Source organism: Psittacula echo, assembly GCF_963264785.1.
Source record: "Psittacula echo genome assembly, chromosome: 8".
NCBI classification, from domain to species: Eukaryota; Metazoa; Chordata; class Aves; order Psittaciformes; family Psittacidae; genus Psittacula; species Psittacula echo.
The window spans coordinates 3930841-3954666 of NC_137744.1; the positions used below are offsets into that span (position 1 = coordinate 3930841).

The window sequence follows — 23826 nt, forward strand, 5'->3', positions numbered from 1 at the left end:
CTGTGATCGAGGAAACTATCCAGCAACGTCTGGAAGAGCAGAACATGGCTGAAGCAGTGCATGTGTCAATGGCAGCAAGGAGACCTGCAGAAGTTCAGCACACGGAGTCTCCTGTGCCAACACTAGCACAGGCTCAGAGAGAGACATCAGCACAGGCCAGGCGCCTGCGCACAGACAGGAAGGGACCAGGGCAGGCCTGGGCACAAGGACCAGTACCGAGCTGGAGCCAGCTACCACCACAGGCCCCGAGACAGGACCCACAAAGGGTCTCAGTTGTTGACAGAGCTCTGCAAGTTGTATTCGGGCGCAAAAAGAGGAAAACACCTGAAGAGCATCAAGGAGAGGCCAGCAGAACCTTTGCCTCCCCGCGATTCTACAGAGATAAAGAGGCAGTGCCTGCAGCAGCTCAGGACACCAAGGAGGAGCCAACTACATCCTCGACTCGAGTGGCACCCAGGCCAGGCTGGTGGCACCGTTTGCGCAAGTTCAACAGTGCCAGGGCCTCCCCTACGTGGGAGAGGACTGAAAGCCAGCAGTGGAAAACCCCCATGAAAATGCAGAAGTGGCAGCCACAAACACAACGTAACCTGCTACCCGTCTATCCCCACTCCACCAGCCATACTTGGGGAACCGCCAACCCAAAAGAAGCATTGCATGACACCAGTGAGAAACACGTCCAAGAGCAACAACTATCCCGCTTCAGAAGGGCGCTGAAGGCTCTGCGCAGGGCTTTCCGCAGATCCTGAATCAGCCCCCAAGTGCAGAGATAGTGCCCCACTGCCAGCTGCAGGCGCGAGGGAGCTGCGCTGAGGACATCGTGCTGCAGCCTGCGCTCGCTGTGGACCCTTTCTCTGGACAATAAACCAGATCCCTTTCCCCCCAGTGCTCGCCTCTGCCTGCTCCAGCTTTTCCCTTGTGTCAGTAGCAGAGAAGCCTGCAGCGCGACCTCTTTCCTTGCAGCACTTCCCAGCTGCTGAGCTTGCAGTCCTGCTGGCTCTTGGCAGCGCATGCTGCCCATGTAGGAAAAGTGCATCCCGATGGGATGAAACAGTGTGTGATGCAGCGGATCCCACGTCAGCTGGCTTTTGAAGCCCGGTGCATGCTGCAGCCTGGTGCCCGCAATGAGACGGGTGTAGTAGGGATGGGAGGAATAAGGAGCGAGGCTTGGAGTTGCTAAGGCCAGAGATAAGGGACGAGAGATTGTGATTCTCCTGCTCCTTCTGCTCGCGCAAGCACTGGAGCAATTCAGTGAGAAGCTGGCAGTGTTTCTAGAAGCAGAATTGTAAATGGGCAGCAGATGGGTGACCCCGCTCAATCCCCCCTGGCCCCATCCTACAGCTTCCGACCAACCAAGCGCAGCGGTCTTGCAGCTGCCCCGAGCTGTGGCCTCGTGTCCCCAGGGCTGCAGCAGAGGAAGGACAGGGAGGTGAGCCTGAAGCTGCAGCTGTACTTGTGCAGGAATGCGCACACAGCTCTTGGTTTGTGTTTGGGGTTGGGAAACCACCTTGCACTCCCGGCCACCCTGTGTGGGGCTGGCACGCGGAGCTCCGCAGTGCAACTGGAGCAAGCGGAGAACAACTTGATCTTGCTGGAAACCAGCTCTAAAGACTGTGTCTGGGAAGCTGTAGCATGAGCTCGCGCATGGCCTTCGCTTCCCTCCCTGCCCTCATGTGCCTGGCTGTTTCCTCGCTCGGGCTCTGTGGCTGTGAAGGCAGAGACAGAATGCATCGACAGAAGGTCCCCAAAGCCAGAAAGGGAAGTCATGGGGAGGGGCCTGGAGCAGCTTCTCTTGACTGACTGCTTTGTCAGTCACTCCTGGAACTGGGCGAGAGAAGCTTCCAGAAGTGCAGGAACCGGGGCCAATAAACAAGGGCACGTGCGAGCCCCTGGGGCACTCTCTCCACACCAAATACCCCCATTGGCAGACTGGTGATCTCTCCGTTTCCCTGCCGCCCCACCCCCCCCCTTTCTCTCTCTCTCTCTTTTTTGAAAGCTGCTGAGTAACACAAGGCCCACCTCGATTTCTCATGAAGCCGCAGAGCTCAGGTGGAGTCTAACTGGGAGAGGGTGACCATTTACAGAATATTTGTTCCATTAAAGCTGGTGTTTATGGAGGGACCTCGGGTGTTATCTCAGCTGAATCCACACAGAGGGGCTTTTGAGGGAGACTCTCATGAAGACATTAGGCAGAAGCGCTTCCCTGTGAGGGTGCTGAGGCGCTGGCACAGGGTGCCCAGAGAAGCTGTGGCTGCCCCATCCGTGGCAGTGTTCAAGGCCAGGTTGGACACAGGGGCTTGGAGTCAGCTGCTCTAGTGGAAGGTGTCCCTGCCCGTTGCCAGGGGCTGGAACTGGATGAGATTTAAGGTCCCTTCCAGCCCTGGTCTCTTCCCCCAGAAGGGATGGAGTATTTTAATTTGTAGAAGTCATTAAGAACTCGCCAACAAAGTTTATGTTGACAAGCAGGTATTCTTTATTGCAGTGCTGGGAGACATAGGGGAGGTCTCCTCCTAACGTGTCCAGTCTGAGCATCAAATAGACCATGATTTTATTGTTGCTTAACATACATATTCATTACATTTCTGGTAAACATCATTCATATTCAGTAGTTTTCCAAGAACCGTTCTGCATAATTCTGGGCCGTTTTTGCATGCGCAGTAGATAAATGCTTATGCCAACTTAATCGGTTCAGTAACACTGCTGACATAAGTGAATGACTTTATAGATTCATAGAATCATAGAATAGTTAGAGTTGGAAAGGACCTTAAGTGGTCCTTAAGAGATTCAGATTAGACATCAGCCAGAAGTTCTTCCTTGTGAGGGTGCTGAGGCACTGGCACAGGGTGCCCAGGGAAGCTGTGTCTGCCCCATCCCTGGCAGTGTTCAAGGCCAGGTTGGACACAGGGGCTTGGAGCAACCTGCTCTAGTGGAAGATGTCCCTGCCCGTGGCAGGGGCTTGGAAGTGGAGGAGCTTTAAGGTTCTTTCCATCCCAAGCCAGGCTGAGATCCGATGATTCATGAATCAATATCTTGTTGAGGAGGGGATGCCCTGGAAGGGAGGATTGAAAGAGAACTCTCAGGCTTTTCCAGAGCACACAGAGCATCTCCCAGTCTGAAACATAGGTAATATTGGACCAAGACCATACAGCCAAAGGGAGGCAGAGCAGCGCTGATGGGCTGCAGGTAAGGGGTGTCCTAGGCAGACATCCACTCTCCGTGCTGCTGTCTTGCTTCCCTCCCAGACTGGTTTTGGAGATGGATGAGCTCTGCCCAGTGGAAGGCTCCCTTCTCCATCGCTCTCTGCAGCCAGCTTGTCTTCACCCATCCTGTGAATTGCAGGGTGCTTTCCAAGTTTCCAGGGCCTTGTTGGAAACCCAGGAGTTACTTGGCCTTTCCTTTATTTCCAGATTCCTGTCCCAAGTGGAAGGAGATGAAGATGCAGTGTGTCAGCCAGAGCACATGAGTCACAGACACCTTGGTAACTCACTGGCATTAGCTGCATTGTGGTTTAAGCCCAGCTGGTAACTCAGCACCACGCAGCCGCTCCCTCACCCCCCCTTCCCAGCCTCCCTCCAGGCAAGATGTGGGGGGAGGAGAATTGAAAGAATTCTCCACGTGTTGACATAAGAACAGTCCCATAACTAAAGTATAATATAGATCCACTACTACTACTACTACCCCATGGATTGAGATAAGAACAGTCCCATGGCTAAAGTGTAATATACAACTACTTCTACTAGTACTAATAATACTAATAATTATGATGACAAGAGAAGAGAGAATATAAAACTAAAAGGGCAAAGGAAAAAACCAATAGCCAGCAGTTACGCACAATAGAGTTGCTCAGCGCCCCCTGCCCTAGCTGCAGCCTGACCCTTTGGGGTGACTCCCCAAGGTTTCCATACTGGGCATGACGTGCTAATGGATGGAATACCCCTTTGGCTAGTTTGGGTAAGGTGTTCTGTCTCTGCTTCCTCCCAGCTTCTTTTGCCCTTACTCGCTGACAGAGCATGAGACTGAAAAGTCCAACACTACACACCGTCTCTCCTGCCCTGAAAGACTCTGATGACAGATGAACCTGACATCACGGACTGAATGAACTCAGTGAGCTTTATAGGGATGGTCCATGGACTAAGGAATGATATTTGTCCGTTTGCGTGTGTGAGGGCCACTGCAGCCCTCACTTCTGCCAGGCGTGTGGGGCACCAGAACCCGTGGCTCCAGAGATGCTCAACACCTTCCTCCTCCTCTTCCTTCCAGGTCCTTTGAAATGTCCCAGCGCAGCAGCAAGGATGCTCTTTCCACCCATTAGAGGTGGGTCTGGGTGTTTCTCACTTGGCTGAGTCAACCCCATCTTCCTCCCAGGTTTAATAAGTTCTCAGTTTCAGTGGATTTCAGCCTCTGGGATGCCTACAATAAATGGCAATGAAATGAACTCATTTCTGCCTTTTGTTTTGAATAACACACAACCAGGGGAGGCCAATTGCACTTTTCTCCCTTTCTTTCTTTTTAAAAGCAGCCCCTAAGTAGAGAAGAGCCTTCAAGAATAGCTGCAGGACTCACCCGACCCTTCCCACTTTTCTCCCTGCTCCCCAGTGCAGATAATTTCAGTGCATGGGGGTTTTTTGGGAGGGTGTTGGGTAGAGTCAGGTTCTTTCCCCCTGAATCCACAGGCCTATGTGCTGCCTGCCCCCATTAGCACAGGGCAGCATCCCCAGGGGACTGCTGTCCTCCAGATATGAGGCTGGGGGGAGGGGGGGTGCAGCAGCTGATTTGAGCCTTCTCTTTAACCATGCAAATCCCCCTGGGCAGCCCTGGCCTGTGCTGGGTGCTCTGGCATCATCTCCTGCCAGGAGGGGCTCTGCAGTGGAGGGGAATTGCGGTGCCACGGGGGGTAGGCTTTGGATGCTGCCTGTGGCTGGGTGGGGAGGGCTCACTCTTTGGGCTCAGGAGGAAACTGAAACCTTATGAACTCTATTGTGGTCCTTGTTTTTTTTCCTGTCTGAAAAGGCAGAGCCACATCCACACCCCAGCGCTGCCTCCCTGCGCACCGAGAGAAGCATTACTGCTGGGCGCCAAAAAGGGCCGACGTGGGCTCAGTCAGCACCTCAGCACCACACAGCCACTTGCTCACCCCTTCATGTTCCTTGCCCTCTTCTGATAAGAAAAGTCCAATAAATAAAGTATAATATAAGACTACTACTACTACTAATGATAAGGGAAATAACAAGAGGAGAGAATACAAAACTAAAAGGGCAAAGGAAAAAAATGATCAAAACAAGTGATGCACAGTACAACTACTCAGCACCCGCCGACCCATACCCAGCCCGACCCAAGCAGCAGTTAGTCCCTTACAGGTAATTCCCCCCAGTTCCTGTATTGGGCATGATGTGCTGTGGTATGGAATATCCCTTTGGCTAATTTGGGTCAGGTGTCCTGTCTCTGCTCCCTCCTGGCTTCTTGGGCCCCTCCTGGCTGGCAGAGCATGAGACTGAAAAGTCCTTGATCAGGATAAGGGCTAATGAGCAGCAACTGTGTGTTATCAGTGTTACCTGTGTTACCAGACTGAAGCCCAAACAAAGCACTGCACCAGATACAAGGAAAGAGAAAAAAATAACTGTTTCAGCTGAACCCAGGAGCCAGAGGTCCAGAGGATGGGGATGGGCTGGAGATGCTTCCTAGAGCTGAACTGTGTCTCATGGAGTGGAAAGCTGAAGGTCCAGGTGGCTGCAGCAGCGGGTGCAGAGGGAGCATCTCTGTGGGTGGTGGTCCCGTTGCTGAGGCTGTGGGTTGTGGGGAGTGAAGAAAATGAGCTCTGAGGCCTTGGTGCTTTACAAGCCCTGGGGCAATGAGTTGGGGTGTTGAAGGACAGGGAAGGTATTTGTTCCATTAAAGCTGGTGTTTATGAAGGGACCTCGGGTGTTAGCTGAATCCACACAGAGGGGTTTTTGAGGGGGATTTAGATCAGACATTAGGCACTAGTTCTTCCCTGTGAGGGTGCTGAGGCCCTTGCACAGGGAGCCCTGAGAACCTGTAGCTGCCCCATCCATGGCAGTGTTCAAGGCCAGGCTGAAAGGAGCTCTGCTCCTATTGCACATGCAAGTACTGGAGCAATGCAGTGAGAAGCTGGCAGTGTATATAGAAGCAGAACTGTAAATGGGCAGGAGGAAACAGGACCTCTTTAAAGCTCTTCTATCGCACTGGCATCCAATGGCGCTTTCCCAGCCCTAGGAGGTCTCCCTTAAGCTACACGCATGACCAGGACCAGCAGCTTTCAGCTCAAAGGGAAAGTAACAACTATCAGAAAAGGAGATTTTAGCTGCTCACGGAAATGCAAGTGCAAAGCCAGCGCCCTGCTGCTCGGCTTCTGTTGCCCTTCACAGGAAGAGCTGTACAGTTACAGGCATGCACATCCTTCCCTTGCTTCCCCACTCAGAAAGAGTGGTCCTTGCAGCTCAGCTCAGTCCAACAAACATGCAACTGGCCCACAGCATCGCCTGGATGTCAGAGGAAGTGACCAGCAGATCAGTGACCAGCTGGGTTTCAAGACCTTCTTAAAAAGCTCCAAGTGATGGAGCAACTTTCAACATGAGGAAACCAGCCCAGGCAGGAGCTAAAGGCCTGTGAACAAAAACCACCGCCAGCCTGTCAGTGAGACCAAGCCTATCAATTTCTATTTGAAAGGGTGATTTTCTAGAGAAGACCTGACACTTTCCATCCACCCTTTTATACATCTGTATGTTAATAAAACATGGTGGTGTTTGAAATGAGACTCTCTTTCTATTGGGCATTTCTCATTAAGCAGCGATCTCCACTCTTTCAGGTTAAAGCCATTCCCCCTTGTCCTGTCCCTACATTGCCTTGTAAAAAGCCCCTCTCCAGGTTTCTCAGCCTGTCTCCAGAACCCTCACAGCATCTCTGTGGCCTCCTCTGCACTCACTCCAGCAGCTCCACGTCCCTCTTGTGCTGTTGCCCCAGAGCTGGATCAGGACTGCAGGGGCGGTCTCCCCTCAGCACAGCAGAGGGGGAGAATCGCCTCCCTGGACTGCTGCTCACACTCTGGGGATGCAGCCCAGCATAGAAGGGTTCTGGGCTGCAAGTGAATAATGTGCTGTTTAAAAAGGAAGGCCGGTTGTATCTGTTGAAGTCAACTGCAGTGATGCCTGCAACAGAAAGACTGAAACTGGGAGAGGGTGCTGCCTCTCTAAAAGCTGGACTTTTCACAGTGATGATCCCCTCTGCTCTCTGTGGACGTGGGGCAGACTAGTTCTGTGCACAAGGCTACCTGAGAACTGTGAAATCCTGGGCAGGAAACAGCAATGATGCCTGGAAAGGGAAAGAAATAAGATAGAAGAGTAGAAGAACTGCCTTCTATCATTTTTCATACCCTGCTGAGCTGAACACAGTGTCACCTCTGCAACATCAGCCTCCATAATCTTTATTATTAGAGAAAATACAGGATTGCATCAACGCAGTTGTAAAACACACAACCAGAAATACTTGGCACAGGGAATTCAACACACAGACATTACACACATCCATGGAGACTGCCATCCCTAAATGCTACTGCATCTCTTCCTCTGGGCCCTGTACTCCTTCATGCTCCTCTGCAAGCAAGAGCAAAGAGCAAATGTTGACAGCATATACCTGAGCGGCTCATACATCCCATGCCACCACCCTGCTCTGTGCTGTGACTTCTCTGTCCAGCACAGAGGACCCTGAGCAGCTCCAACAGAGCTCCAGGTACCTTCAGAAGTGACTGAGCTTTACATTCACTCCAAGGAACGGGAAGCCAGGCCATGCCGCAGGTCACGCAGAGAAGGTCTGAGATAACTGTAGGTTCTTTATGCCTACAACACAGCTGTCAGCCCCTTCCTCTCACCTCTGAGACCAAGAGACAGAAAAGCCCCCTGAACTCTTCAGGAATAGTCTCACCTCAAAGGCGTTGAGCACATGTTAGCAAACACCGATCAGGTCGTTCAGCCCTTTCTGGACTGGCTCAACAGCAGGAAGGGCCCCTTTGGGAAAGAAGATGGGTCAGTGGTTTCCAAAGGGGTTGGTGGCCCTTTCCCTCACCACTCTGGGCAGTGTGGTTGCTCCCCCGTGATGGGAACAGGCTCTTACACCAGGCACATGCCACACACTTCCCTCCTACCAGCCCACCATCAGCACCCTGAGAGCTGAGCTCAGGCCCAGGCTATGGTGCAGGAAGGGCAGAGCCAAATCCTGCAGGTAGCCCCACAGAGAAGGGGTTCCCTTGACAAGAAGAGCCTCAGCACTACTCATTTTTAGGACATTAAAGAGTCAGCAAGCACAAACTAGATACTCGGGGGAACAGCCCCATGAGGAAGGAATGAAATAACGCTGACCTCCTGCGGCAGCAAACAAAGCTGTGGAGCCTAGATGAAGGGCAGTGGACTGAGCTGAAGGGGTTGGTGTGCTGAGAGGAGTGAGTGATGGCCAGAGGCTCAGAGTTGTCAGTGCTGCCTATTAACAGGGAACACAGACCCCTCTGGGAGGCAAGTCAAAAGACAGCACAGACTGATGTGGCCTTTCAAGAGAGCTTTGGTTCACAACCTGGTGACCAAAGCTTCCAGACAAGCAAGAAGGAGAAGCAGAAGCAAATTATCTCATTGCAGCTACGTATGCCAGCACACTTTGGGTTGGCTTTCCAAAACTTCTGCTGATTTAGGGGCACATGAAGCACCCATCAATCACCTCTGACAGGATGTAGCAGATCTACCTTACCCCAGCACTACAGTACCGTGCCTGCAGAGAAGAGGGAGAAGAGCGGTTTTCTTTACTGAAATGACTCATGGTGGAAACCTGACATGAGCAGAGGAGATTCCACAAAAGAAGGGCCCTGAACATGAAAACAGTGCACATCCCATACCTCTGGTCTGTATTCGGAAGTTGATCTTGCTTTCAGAGGGCTGAGTGATGCAGTAGCCACAGAACTTCACATCAGGGCTGCAGGAAGGGCGAGAGGAGAAGAGAGCAATGAAAACCAGGCCAATCCACAGCAAATCTCAGGGAAGTCAGGGGCTTGGGCCACCTCAGACCCGCTGGGGCTCAATGTTTCTGACATGACTGAGGGTCTTATAGGAGGGATATGCTGAAAGGACACTACCCATATAACCTTATTCACACCCTTCCATCTATCTCTGAGCTGCAGCTGGAACTCTGCAGGGGAAAGACCTGGCTGGCATCCTGCTCAAACAGGGGATCCTGGCTGCTTGGAAACCTCCCTCTACACAGACCTGTTGCAGTTCTGCTGGGCAGAGGAGGCAGATAGGTCTAGGGCACCACAAGATGTTTGCAGACTGCACGACATCTGCCTTCACAAGCCGAGGTGGTTGGTAGAACAGTTGTGCACACAGCAGAAAGCACACCCCTCACAAGAAGGCTGCTCTTTTTCTTGTCATGGTGATCTATCAGAGGAATTCACATGATATTTGCAATGCAGCTGTCATTTGAGATGAAGCATTGAACTTCCTGCTGGAATTCTTCTGAGCCTTACCAGTGAGTATTCACAAACCCCCAGTGCCTCCCAGCTCAATAAAATCAGAGTGAAGCCATTTGTATACTTTAATGGGGGCAGCAGGATTATTAATTTCCAGCATCAATTCCTGCATCTTTATGGAAGCATTAAAGATGATCAATTTGCTTAATACTGGCTGTTCCTACCCTCTTTTCTGACAGCACTTGTCCCAGAGGTGACATAGATACTGCCTGACCACCTGTACTTACACAGAGTCACACATCATTTTACCCAGAGCCACGTAAGACATTCAGAAGTCTGTCACATGTCTGTCGTTCCATTTCCTCTGTAACTAACCATAAGCGCAGTGAGGGTTGGCTGTTCCTTAAGGGATGGGAGCTGGAAGCATGAACTGTAAGCCAGCCAATAGGGCAGAGAACTCACTGGCCAGCCCTGTCGCACAGCATCCAAGCAAGGGAGTAAGGCGGGTGCAAAGGTGGTAGCCGGGGCCAGCCAAGGGTCCAGGTCACCAGGCAGGTTTGTGGGGGTGAAACAGGCCTGAGGCCAGGCCAGGAAGACAATCTGCAGGTCAGCTGAGGGTAATGAGGGTCAGACAAAACCTATGACCACCAAGCAGATGTACAATGTACAACAATGAGCAGAGGCTGATGTCGGGTCAGGAAGTCAGTCCATGGGTCAGCATCCAACAGCCCAGTACAGGCTGAGCTAAAGACCCATATTCATACAACATAGCTCAGGAGAGACTGAAAGCCCTGAGCTGAGCTTAAATGGGGCTCCTGAGCCTGTGGGCAGGGTGTGTGTGGAGGCCCCAGGTGAGGCTGTTCAGACTCATCAAGGCCTATTAGCACTCTCGGGACTAACAGCACAAGGAGAAAGTGAATCCTGCTAAGAGAGGGGGTAGATAAGGACCCTCTGGCACCAGCTCCAATATAAATACTCCAACAGGCATGCACAGAGGTAGTTTTGCCTTTTTCCAGCAGCAACTGAGGTGCAACTTAGTGAGGAGAAGGGCAGAATAGGAGACAGAGGAACCCCCAGCGGTACCAGGCACTGTGGAGACTCCACTTACTTCTTCATGACCATGTATCAGAGGGCATTGCCAAGTGTGTGGTCCTCATCAGGCAATGCAAACGTGACGCAGTTCCCATCTGCCTGGACCTGCCATGAATGGGGAGGGAAGAGATGCTGCAAGGTTCTCTGAACACCAGCCCCAGGGTGAAAAATCAACAGCTGTGCTCAGCTTCAGCACAGGACTTGTAGCTCTGGCTGGCCCATTGCTGTGGCTCATGTCTCAAGTGCTGGAGTGTGACCAAGAGCAACTTCACAGAGGAGGGAAGGTGGCAAAATTATCGAGCTCAGAGAAACCTCCCCCTGGTTATCAAAGTGCCTGTGCACCCTTGCTCCTCACAGGAGAGAAGAGGAGCCCAAAGAATGCTGCAGCTTCAGGGCCTATGGTGGAAAAAAAGCTGTGAGTGACTGTTCAGGTTGGTGTGATTCCAGGTCCTGCCACCAGCCCAGGGCTAGACAGCAATGAGAGAGACAGTCAAAAACTCCCCAGGGACGCGTGCCGGCTGTCAGCAGGGAAAGCTTATCCCACTTCAAAACCAACCATAAGCCCAAATTCACACACCTAGAAGGAGCCTGGAGAAGCTACTGGCGAGCCTCAGGCTGCTGAGCCCACGTGTAATGAACCCACAGTGCCAGCAGCCAGCCCCTGGAGTGGGAGACCACTTTCCTCCTGTCTGGCTGCCCTGGAGCTCAGCTCTGCCCGGTTCCCAGAGACAGGCGCAGGGAGCACCCGATGCTCCTGTGCCAGCTTTCGCTGTCGCTGTGACTTAGGGAAGTGCCAGCGGGCAGCCTGCAGCGGTTTTCCTGCAGGGCAGTGCCATCTACTGCCTCGTGCTGCTGCAGCGGCTCTGGAGCGGGACTCAGCGGCCTGAAGGAATGGGGTGAAAGAAAGAAGACGAAGCCGCTGCTGGCAAAGCCACCCAAAGGCCTGACGTTACACAGTGCTGAGCGATCCTGCCAGAGGGGAGGCTGAGAGGGGATCTTAGGCAGAAGCTCTTCCCTGTGAGGGTGCTGAGGCGCTGGCACAGGGTGCCCAAAGAAACTGCAGTTGCCCCATCCTTGGCAGTGTTCAAGGCCAGGTTGGATGGGGCTTGGCGCAACCTGCTGTAGTCGATGGTGTCCCTGTAGAACAACACAGCAACAGCTTGGGGAGACTAGAACTAGTTATAGAGATGTTAGAAGTGGCTTTTCAAACTCAACCTCATGTTCTCTCGACTGTCTGAAACTCAACTGGGTTTTGGTTTGATTATTTTTTTTTTACTTCTGTATAGAATGTGTTCCTGCTCCTTTTTATTGTTTGTTCTAGAAAACAAAGCAGGGTTTTATAACTATAGTAACATCTCAAGCTGTTGTGGTCAGTGTGTCACCGTTCACAAGTGAAGGAACAGTACACAATATTTGTGTGGGTTTGTGAACAGGCAGTTGCAGGGAGAGGGGCTGCTATTTAAAACCTGCCGTTCAGCAGCATCTTAACTCAGATGAAAAGTTAAATATCAGTTAAAAGTGAATTTTTTAACAATAGCCTTGTTATTGTTGTCATTATTGTTATCAAGTCAGATCATCTTGATCTGACTTGAAGTGTTCCCTCTTCCAGCCAGAGTTTTCTACTGTCTCTTTGGTTATGAAGGATTCTGTTCCAGTGTCCTTTTCCTCAGCAAGTGCTGGATGCTCTGAATGCATCTTAGTACAGGAAATATGCACTGATAGCAGTATTCTCCCTGCCATCAATGTGATTTTGATAGTGCAGTTTAATAAAATGTTATGGTGCTGGAATAGATTTGCTTTATTCAAACTGAACCTGACTGTGACTGGTTTTGTGCTAGGAATGAGCAGCCTGCAGGAGTTGTCTTCTTCACTTCACCTCTACCACTCTGCACAGGTAAACAGGGCTCAGAGGAAGTCTCATGTGCTGCAAGTGCTGATATTTACCTTTAATCTCCTTGGATTTCATCAGGATGAGGTGGGGAGTAGCAAAGGAAAATTCGATTCACAGCCCTCGCTTCATGGCTTTTGTAGAAGAACATCACAAGTGGCCCAAGCACAACAAAATAGAGGAAAAACCACTGGCAAAGAGGAAGCTTCGCAGCAGCTCATTCTCAGAGCACAAACCCCTCTTTGCCACACATGAGTGTGTCACAACCAACTCTACATCAATAAGCTTCTCTCTACCCCCTGATAAAGCTTTGCAGGTTTACAGCACTGCCCTGTTCAAGCTTTTTCTTTATGGAGAAGGTTCTTTTCCAGAACCTGGTTTTGTGGTAAAGCTGGAACGTGGGTCATAGAGAACTTATTTATTTACCTTCCCCCTGTGCAGAACAAAGAGCAGCAGATCTCAGAGGTTTGATCTTTCTATTGAGTTCTCTTCTGTCTTACCTTTGGGCTACAGCCCCCAGTAAAGAGCACACCTGCAGTCTCCTGAGTAGAGACAGCTCCTGCTATTTAATGGTTACTGAACATCTATTTAAGGCTAGATAAAGAACAAAATCTCTCTGGAAGAGTGCAGTGTTTAACTAATTTAAGGTTGTCTCTCAGCTGTAGTGCATCAGGCTGTGACACTGCTACGGTGAAGAGCCAAGGAGCTGATGTCTACAGCAATACTGACCCCATTACACATTTCTAGACAGACAAGAGGCTTGAGAGAAGACCAAGGCAAAGAGGTGACCAGGGCCTCATTCTGCTTGAATTCATGGGCATTTAAAATCCAAATGCCATACGGCCAGCACCTGGAGGGCTGTCCCACTTCAGGATGGAGTCGTCACCACAGATCAGGGACATTAAGAACAAACCAAAACTCTGAGAGATTAAAATCTCATTAGACAATGGTTAAGTTTTATCCTTCCATTTTTTTAAGCTGTTCTCACACCAAGTGAGTTCCTTCAGGTATTTATATTGTGTTCTCCCCCTGGCCCCAGCCTCAACCTGGGGCATTCACACATGCCCCAAGTTGACAACATGGAGAAGTGGATTCTTTCCACCCCCAGACATCAGCCCCCATCAGGTTGTTAGCGTCAAGATAAACACATAACCACCGGAATGGTTATATGAGGTGCTTTATTGAGGCGCCGGGAACCAGGGGTACGCACCCAAATCTGATTCCAACCTCGTCACATCGCGTTCGCAATTTATACTTTAAAAGTTTCGCAATTAATGCGTATTCAACATAGGTTGCTACTCTAACTAATACAGATGCATCAGGGATTACTTCATCAGTCCATTACGACATCAGGCTCTTCTGCGCTTGCGCAGCCCCCTCTGGTGGTCGTCCTGATGAAGTAAGGAGTCTTCCTCACTCTGCCCTTTTCACCTTTGATGAAGTAAGACGTCTTCCTCACTCTGTCCTTTTCACCTCTCCGTTCTTTGGATGGGCCCCAACCATTATGTGGACGCACCATCCTTTGATCCTCACTTGGTTGCCCTTGGTATGTGGTTCAATCTTCGGTTCTGCTAAGTTGGAGTTTCACAGTACATTCCTTCCTACACATTTGTTTCTATTCCTAAGGCTACCATTATAACACTTAGTTATAAAGTAACTAAGATACAAACCAACACAATTGTAGTATTCAATGTATGAAGCCTTGATCTATGATTTTAAACACAATCACCTATTGGAACAGTTATAAAATAACTAAGGTGCAGTACAGCAGAGTTACAAATTTTAACATGTGCATAAAGGCTTTCTATTGGTTTTACAAACTTGTCAAATATAATGACTGCTAGAATGGGTATATGATTATATTTAAAATATAATGACTGCTAGAATGGTTATATGATTATATTTAACATAAAATTTTATCTGTTTCCTAACAAGGTCAGAATGGGCTCAGGCACCTGCATCAACACAAGTCAGAATCCCCCTGGCACAGGGAGGTTTTCACAGCCAGACTTGCACGTGTGGCCTCCCCAGGCAGCCCCACGGGTGACACCAGGCTGGAGCTGCAGGTGACGCATGCCCCGTTACTCACTGGTTATACAGAGTAGTCCTTATGCTCAGTGCTACACCCACCTTTCACAAAACTAAGGAAATGTGCTTTCTGTACAGGAACTTTATTTAAACCAAGTTAGCTTGATTTTACACTAATGCCTCGGTGCATCCTTTAAAAGGAATTGCTGTAAAATGTGTTTGTACAGAAGACAACAGATCATAGAAATGAATACGGGAACATCAACAACCCCTAGAACGTGCAGAGCCCACGCTGAGCTGCTGGGGGCGGCAGGAGGAAGGAAATCTTTCTCTAGGCTTCACTCTGGACCCAGTTACAGGAACAGACCCCAGCGCTGAGCAGAACCAGCAATGCTTTGTGGGGATGAAGACCTGATAACCCTCAGTTAGGTTTCAGCCCGTAAGAAGATAAATGCCACGCTAAGCGTACAAGCCGATAGGAGAACTCTTCCTGGAAAGCTCTCCGGTCACTGTGACTCAAGGCAGCAGTTCCTCCTCATGGTCACCTAGCCTGTGGCCAGCCCGTGTTGCAGGGCACCAGGAAGCCACGGCACCAACCCAGGGCTCAAGCTTCATCACCAAATTGAGCTTCCCCTTCCCCACCTCAACAGCTTCCTCCCACCATGAGAAGCAACTTCCCTGGACCAGAAAGATGCAGCTTCTTCCTTCATCACCCATCTGATGCTCCTATGAGCTTTTAGCTCTAATCCTCCCACTGTGAGATCCAAGCCCTCAGCCCCTGCAGCCCTCGCTCAGGCAACAGCAGTTTTGGTCAGCTGGGTTGGTCCCCGTGACTTGAGGGCTGGCTGGGACAGAAATGCAATGCTCACAGCTGCCAACATCTGGCAGAGCAGTCCCTGTCCCCTGACAGCAGCACAGCAGCAGTGTACCTGGCCCGACATTTGGTTATTAGCCTTGGGTTTGGGTTTATTTTCTTGTCAGACGAATACACATTACCACGTCCTCTGAAAGAGTTTTTCTTCCCCAGCCCCTACAGAAAGTCACCATCCATCGACTCCAGCCTCCTACCCTTCTCTGTCCTCACAGCACTCACCTGCAGAGCAGAAGCACAAGCAGCAGATACCTGGCACCTCATTGATCAGATCAACAGATTGGCCCCCAATTTCACCTTAGCGAGGGACATTAGTCCTCATTTTAGTCCACCCTCAAAAGAACAAGAGGAGAAACAACATGTAAGAAAGCAGATACATTACTGCAACCTTAACTATATGAAACCTCCTCCTCTACTGTATTGGGTTAGCACACATTAAGGGTGGTGTGGGAGATGAGGAAAAAGTGAGGATGAAGAGGCAGCCATTGCCATTTCAAAATGCTGAGGTGATCCAGCACCCTCTCCTACCACCTACACAAAGACCTCCAGGAAAAGGGAGGCTCCACACAGCAGCAGCACCCACATCTTGCAGTGCCCAAAGCTGTTCTCATTACTCCCACCATCACCTGCACAACCTCCACGTGCTAACCATAACCACATGAGGACAGATGTGCAGGGAGAGGCACCTGGATCTCTGATACTTGTAGGAAGTGGGAATTCACACACACCCTCACCTTGTCCCTGCCCTGTTAGGTGAGCCCCAACCACCCCCAGCCCCATCCTCGCAGCCGGACAGTTGCCAGCAGTCTTGCTCTCCACTTGCAGGCTCACATGAAAGCACAAAGCTACATGGACACGGGGTGAGCATGCACATAACCCCCCAGAGCTTGACACAGCACCCACCCAGCTGGGGAGGTTGGAGTTGGGACAGGAAAAGAAACAAATAATAATAATTCCTTCAAGTAATTTAAACCAGCCCATGCTTGAGGTTAACGCTGCACTGAAGCAGTGACCAGCTGGGCCTGTTTGGGGTGATAAGGCAAAAAGTGCTCAGTAACACAAGGCCCACCTTGACTTCTCATGAAGCCGCAGAGCTCAGGTGGAGTCTAACTGGGAGAAGGTGACCATTTACAGAATATCTGTTCCATTAAAGCTGGTGTTTATGGAGGGACCTCGGGTGTTATCTCAGCTGAATCCACACAGAGGGGCTTTTGAGGGGGATTCAGATCAGACATTAAGCAGAAGTTCTTCCCTGTGAGAGTGCTGAGGCGCTGGCACAGGGTGCCCAGAGAAGCTGTGGCTGCCCCATCCCTGGCAGTGTTCAAGGCCAGGCTGGACAGGGCTCTGCTCCTCTTTCATGTGCAAGCACTGGAGTAATGCAGTGAGAAGCTGGTAGTGTTTCCAGAAGCAGAACTGTAAATGGGCAGGAGGAAACAGGACCTCTTTAAAGCTCTTCTATTGCACTGGCATCCAATGGCACTTTCCCAGCCCTAGGAGGTCTCCCTTAAGCTACACGCATGACCAGGACCAGCAGCTTTCAGCTCAAATGGAAAGTAACAACTATCAGAAAGGAGATTTTAGCCGCTTGCAGAAATGCAAATGCCTTTTTTGCCTTTATAGTAAAGAGCTGCTCTGCCTTTGTGCTCTAGAAGTCTGCCCTGCCACTGCAGAGTGGATCCTGAACCTGTGCTTCTGAAGATTGTCCATTTGCTGTCAGTTGTGTCTGATCACTAATAAAAGTTGGGATTACTGAATGTGCGCCTCCAGGTCTTGGGGTGTAAAAATCATACAGGGATTCCTCCACATGCCTTCCATTAAGGCAATGATGAGGAGTATAGACTGCCTTTGTATGTCACACAAAGTATAAATCTAGACAAGTTTTGTATGAGCTCCCAAAGGGACCCAAGAAGGAGCCACCCAAATATCATGTGGGCAGTTTGAAATCTTTTAAAGGGGGTTTGAAAGGCATCTCCAGTGGAGCCGAAAATGGAAGGCTTAACTCTGTCTGTGGTCATGCAGGTCTTTCCAGAGGCCAGCTCAGGATAGGGAGCAGTTATGGTGCACATTCTGGAGGCACTTCTAGACAAGATGGGATCTATGTTTCTATATCGATAATGTGCCTAGTTAGGGAGCTAGTTTGGAAAGTTAAATTAAGTGCCTGGCAAAAGTAGGAGTAGTACATTTTAGGTGTGTTAATTAGGAGCTGACCAATTTAAAATCATCATTTTATTTAAGATCTAAGTTGTCACGGAGGCCTGGGGCTGTCATCAACAGTTCAGGGGTTGAACTTGTGAATCCTCATGTGATCCTGCACCCAGTACTTCAATCACAGTGACTGTCACCTTGTCAGTTTGTATGTGCTCCATAGATTGCAAGTCCTCTGAGGCAGAGACTGCTTCTCCCTGTAAGCAGTATTTATACTGTTACTATTATTTAGTTATAATATTAATATGTTATTTATACTTTATACTATCATAATTATGATAAATACTACCCTGCCCTGAAGAGTTTGAAACACAAGGTGGATGAACTGCAAAGAACAAGTGGAAGGCATTGCTTTCCAGTTATAAAGTCCAATAGGACAATGAATCCACATTGTGGGTCTGTCCAGTGACAGTATTAAAGTCAAAACTGCCTGTCTTCAGTCAGGTACCATAACAGATTGAGGTTTGGGAGAGGGATGCACAGAAGAAGGTGCTGCAGCCCTGTTTGGGGCAGGTATTCTAAGTATTTGGGGTACAGTGGGCAGCTGTAGGCTTCAGAGAGTTTTCACTTGTAATTGCCATTAAGAACAGACATGGGCTGGGAAATGAGCTAGGGAAAGCCCTGACTTCCCAGTGTTTGTAGTCTCTCTTGCACACTCTCTGCTGGACCTCTGAGAGGCTCTCCCACTGGCCTTAATGCCATAAGGGACAGCAAAGGTAGCAGCATGGAGGGGTTTTAGCAAGAAGCTGATAAGGCAAGACCACCTCTGGTTACTTTCCCTGGATGCAGTGCCCGCATTTACCTGTCTAAACAGACATTTCTGCTGAGTTTTCTAGAAGCAGCAGAAATGTTGTTTCCTTCCCTACTGCCCTCCCAATTTTTCTGCCTCCAGACTCTGAAGAAAGCAATCCATTATTCCTACCAACATGTACCAGAGACAGCCCTTGCACAGAAGAGAACAGTTCACTTCTGCAAGTTTGCTTTCTTGGTGTCTCTGAAAGTACATTGTGCTTTAGAGAAGTGCTGGGATGAAGTGGGATGAGGCAGGTAGCAGCTGTGATGGTTTTGATCATTGCTGGGTTTGGAGGTCGAAAGAAACAGGTTCTTGTGATTACTGTAATGGGCAGACCCTTCACTGTTTTCTTATTTGGGTCCTAGCAGAATGCTGTAGCTGACATTAATAATGATACCAACAGTCCCATTTTAGCTGGCAGGAAGGCGATTCCTAGGACAAAGAATTCAGTAGTGCTGCTTTTACGTAAGTTGCAGTTATTCAGCGGGGCTGCTGCAAGCTGCCTGGGAAAATGTCTCTGCTACCGCTCCACCACCCTGTCTTCTGGGCCCACAAGCAGGCACAGATCCTTATTTGTAATATTTTTGCATGAACTTTAATAATAAAATCCAGCCCCTGGACTGAGAAGTTATCCCTGTATTTTTCCTGACCACCAGCTCTCTCCCTGGAGGGCCTGAAGCCCAGCGTCACCAGGAATGTTCCCATGCAGCTTCCACAGCACCGCCCTCACCGAGTCGGGGCTCTGCCAGCGATAGGGCCCTGGAGCAGCAGCCGGGGCGACCCGGGCTCCCTCCGTATGCTTCCCAGGCTGATCGGGGAGCGGAGCAGGAGCTCCGGCACACCGGCGCGGCGGAGCGGCAGCGACACTCGGCAGCGGCGGGAGGGAGGACGCGCCGGGGACTGGCGGCAGCCCTCGGGTTCTGCAGTTTCGGTTCCCGCTATGACCCCGTCCTCCGGCAAACGGAGCTGTTTGTCCCGGCCGCGCTGGTAGCGCCTGAGCAAGGCAGAGCCCTGAAGGAGCGGGGCGCCGAAGCCCTTCGGACTCTTCTGCTGGCTTTCAAGAAATGCGGTCTCCTTGGACCTCCCCTCCCTCTGCTGTTCGGTGGGCTCTGATCAGGTCTGGCCACCTCTCCATGGCCTCGAGTCTTGGCTAAAGTGTGCGTGCTTTTCCCTCGAGGCTTCCACTGACCACCTAAGAGGGAGGTTGCAGCTAAAGACGGGCTATGGGGGACACTGTGTGCTCTAAGCTGTTATCTGGATGTGCAGTGAGCAGATTGCTTTGAGTGTGGAAAGAGGACAATGCAAACACAATCCTAGGGGAAGCGTGGCTAGGGCACAGAACAGTGACTCAGGGTGCAGAGCATGTTCCCTGCCACGTTTCTTTCCCTTCCTTGCATTAGCCACCCTAAGTTTGGCTCCCTATCTACTGAAGAGTTGCAAATCCTTGGGTAAAGCCTTAATATAACATATAGGAGTGATATGCAGCAGTTTAAAAAATACTCCTGCCTGCCTCTGGGCTCTGCTGAGTTCTACACTGAAGTTTCCCCTACACCACACTGCAAGAGCAGCTTTGTTCCTTCCTTGAGAATGCCCCATGTGCAAAGCCTACCCATTAGTCTACAAATTTACCTACTTGGAAGAGTTACCCTGCCGCACAAAGTTACTCTGCTCCAATTTTAAGATTCATATTCACCCCCTTTGACAGGAAGCCACAAGAACAGCTATGACCCTACCAAGACCTCCAATCTGCCCCGCAGGCAGCCTGTAGTCTCCTTGCTAGCTGGCATTTTAACCTTTTCAGCAGGGTCATCAGTGCTCTGACACTAATACCCTGCTCAGGCAATGTGGTCTGATGGGCAGTTCCTTGTCTCTTGGTGCCAACTGTAAGTTCACTGTCTGGATAGGACTGGGGTGCTGCTTAAAATGCATTTCTTATATGTTTTGCTGGATATGCGCAATGCTCTATAAGCTGCTTTGAAAAGAGGTGTTTGTTTACACATTTGAACTGACTGAGGGTTTTCAAAGCTCATAGGCATTCACATCCTGGGATAAGATTTAGCTATGAGGTTTAATAAAATGTCTTCCCTTTCTTGTTTTTCCATGCTCTTGCCTGAGGTAGTATCTAATTCGTGTCTGACTGAGTAAAGGAAGTCAAGCAGCTCAGCTGCTCTGGGAAAGGGGCGAAATCCCCAATTACTACATACTGGGATTTTAGCCTTCATCAGTGCTCTAGGCACTGGATGTGCCTCGAGTGAAGCACTGCAGTGGGGAGAGGTGTGCTGATGGAGTTTCACTGGTGTGGAAGATGCCCTGAAATGTCTCAAGAGCTTCATCACAAGAGGGAAGACGTGCTGGAAATACATACTGGGTGTTGGAGATACTCTGGTTTGTTTGGTGGGTCTGTCCCAGTTCAGCTATAGGATTGAGGCATAATGATTAATGAATACTTTCTTAAGAGTCTCAGAATAAGACAAAGGGCTGCCCAGCTTATGAGGACTGCGATTTTTCTTTCAAATCAAAGTATGGGTTTCCTCTTGGGAAGGGTGAGAAACATTGCAGGCAGTCAAGGCCTATGAAAAACAGGGATCCCATTTACAAAACTTGTCAGCAGTCATACCGACACTCACAGTTTTGTTTGGGCTTTTCTTGTCCCACTGCAAAGGGTCTGATGAAGAAGATGATCCTGCCAGGAGAGGTGGTTTATGGGACAATGGCTATAAAGATCTTTTGTGTCCAAACAGGAGAGGTTTGATGCAGTGGTTGCAAGGAGGCCCAGCAGCATGATACCTCATGGACTGACAGATATGCGTTGTACAGCAAAACCCCTTTTGTTCTGTTATAATGGTTTCTGCAGCTGATGAGCAGTTCTGGTCTTGGGGAAACACTTCATTGCCACAGAGGATGATGGCTGATGAAAACCCAACTGTCACTGTTGAGCAACACAGCACACTAGCTGCGAGCTGGAGTGTAGTGGTCACATACTTCCCTATGACAATGACTTTGCAAGCAAAGTCAGCAGTGTTGAAATGCCCTCTATGTTCTAAAAGTGGGGTGAGTGATAAGCTGCACATCTGCCTCCTCCCGGAAGCCCAAAGCAAAGGATCTGAGAATGGCAAATGCTATCATCTTTGTGATGGTGCAGTGGCTGCCCGCGGGAGTGCAGGACTGATAAACACACCATCTTGGTGTAATAGGTATTCATGGTACTGTTGGTCCCATGTTGTTTCTGCAGTTGTTTTTGAGGCTTAACCGAAGAGCAGAATGTCTGGCCAGGGTTAGACAAGGGGCTGGCCAGCCCAGCACTCTATCACTTGGGGTTCACCAGCAGCAGATGCCAAGGGAAGAATGGAAGAACAGGGCAACTGTTATCTCTCTAGCACAGTCCCAGTTTTCGGTTATCTGCGGCTCGGGAGCCTTTCAGAAGTGGTATCTCTGAACTTAAAAGGCCTGGTGTATTTTTCTGACTTTGCCAATTGCTTTTCCCAGGAATGACCCCTTGAGCAATGGGAGGGGAGCAATCTGAGACCACCACTCAGAAGACCACTCTGCAAAGCTGCTTTTCCTGCTGCCTTCCCATGCAGGAAAAGCATGGGGGAACTATACCAGGAGGGAGCCTGGCATAGTTCAGAGTCTGTGGTCACAGAGCAAGGGTGTATGAGTTTAACATAAGCCTGTGCTTCCTTTGCCATGTAGGAATCAGTTATGCTTTGTACCCAGGATGTTCATTTAATAAGATGTCCAGAAACTGGCAGCAGAAAAATTTGGCTAATACATGGTTTCTGAGAGTAATATGCAGAGAAGAGTAATTTTGCATGTTCAGTAAAAGGCAACAATTAGGATCAGAAGCACAGTCAGTGTCTTCCTTCATACTCTGTGAAAAATAATCAGCACAGTTCTGCCTTTGACAACTTAAATGCTTGCTGAAAATTTATGTTAAAAAAAAAAAAGTGAATCCATGGCTGTCTTTCTAGTTTTCCATTCTGTTCTTGGGGATAATGTACATGGTGTAACTGTATTGACATCAGCGGTGAACAAAGTGTAGTTCCATAGCTCCTAATTTCTTTAAGAGATGAAGTCTATCAATGTTTCACACCCAGAGTAAGACTTTACCCTTTGCCTAGCCACATAACAAGATTACTGCAAGAGAAAAGATAGTCCTTTGAGGAAGTAAATATGGGAAAACACGGCTTTATTTTTCAGTGATGTGCTGGAATGAAGGAGATAGATGGTTGCAATATGAGCTGATTTTGAGGCAAAACCTCTAGGCAAGGTTGTGATTCTTACTCAGCACCTGTGAACAGAGAACTGGTCTTGACTGAACAGGGATGGCCGTCTTGGGAAAACAAAAGGAGGTCTGGTTTTCCTCTACTCACCCCAACTAGCTGAACCCACTTGACTTCTGGCTGGTGCTATTTTATTGCTTCTTTAGAATTACAGTATTAACACTACTATTATTCATTGTGTGCTATTATTATTAATAGTTTATGCCATACAGGATGTCTCTTGGGTCACTCAAAGCCTATGACAGTTGCTGGGGTTTTCTTATCTGTCACTGTCCATCTGAAAAACAGCTTCAAACCTCCCGGTTTGGGTCTGTCTTTTTCTCTCACTCTCTTTTTTTTTTTCTTAACCAGAGGTCTAAAATAAAAGTGACAAATGCATAATCACCTATGAACAGAAACATCCTCTGTTTGCTGGAGTCCAGCCTCTGACTCTCAACACTGTGCGTCTGCCTGAAAAGAGGGCAGGAAAGGAGGGAGATATCACTTGCAGCAAAGCTGAAAGGTTGATGTGATGTATTTTCTGTAAATACTTAAAATTTGATCTGTATTTTCTTTTCTGAATGAGGAAAAGAATGGAAATGGAAACAAGGTGTTCACACAGCTCAAAGCCCAGGTGAGGCAGAGTTCAGACAAGCAAGCATTTTGCTGTAGGAACTAGGAAGAGGGCAGACTAGTGATTAAGTCTTGTGCCCACAGGCAGACTGGTGGTGAGGATGCAATGTCTCTGACCTAGCTGGCTGGCTGAAGAGAATAAAAGCCTCCCCAGTGCCCAGCTGCAGAGGTTAAAGGGCAAGCTTGCAGGGGGACCTCCCCAGTGAGTTCCTCCATCATGCGTAGCTCAGCCTTCAAGGAATAGTTGTCATTTTTTTCCCTGTGTCGTTGTAGGATTTTTTAGTGCCTAGAACTAAGCTGTGGCTTTGTCAACCATCTTCTGGAGGAAGGGACTGTGACAGCAGTTATCTCATATTGCTCCCTGGAGAATCCAGCACCATGAGTGCTTCCAGATGTGAGATTCAGGACTGCTTCTCCTCTCACTTTGCTATGGTCGCTCCTGTAAAAGACCCTCTTCGCACTGTGTTTCCGCTGTGTGCATTCATGCTAGGCTTGCATTGGACCCCTCACCTTTGCCCAAACAGCACCTGTAATGCTGAGAAGTGTCAGAGTTCAACAGCATGTGTACAAATTGCCAAGGGTGCTGTTCAGAGC

At 49.5% G+C, this 23826-nt stretch overlaps 1 pseudogene across 1 annotated transcript; it reads right to left on the reverse strand.

Annotated features, from left to right (window-relative positions):
- Positions 1 to 7553: 7553 nt before the first annotated feature.
- LOC308224711 (DNA-directed RNA polymerases I and III subunit RPAC2-like) lies at positions 7554 to 13959 on the reverse strand (annotated as a pseudogene). Its single transcript has 6 exons — positions 13858 to 13959; positions 11393 to 11521; positions 10569 to 10657; positions 8891 to 8967; positions 7933 to 8015; positions 7554 to 7604 (listed from the first exon to the last, which is right to left on the reverse strand). The product of its transcript is annotated as a DNA-directed RNA polymerases I and III subunit RPAC2-like (transcript).
- Positions 13960 to 23826: the final 9867 nt, after the last annotated feature.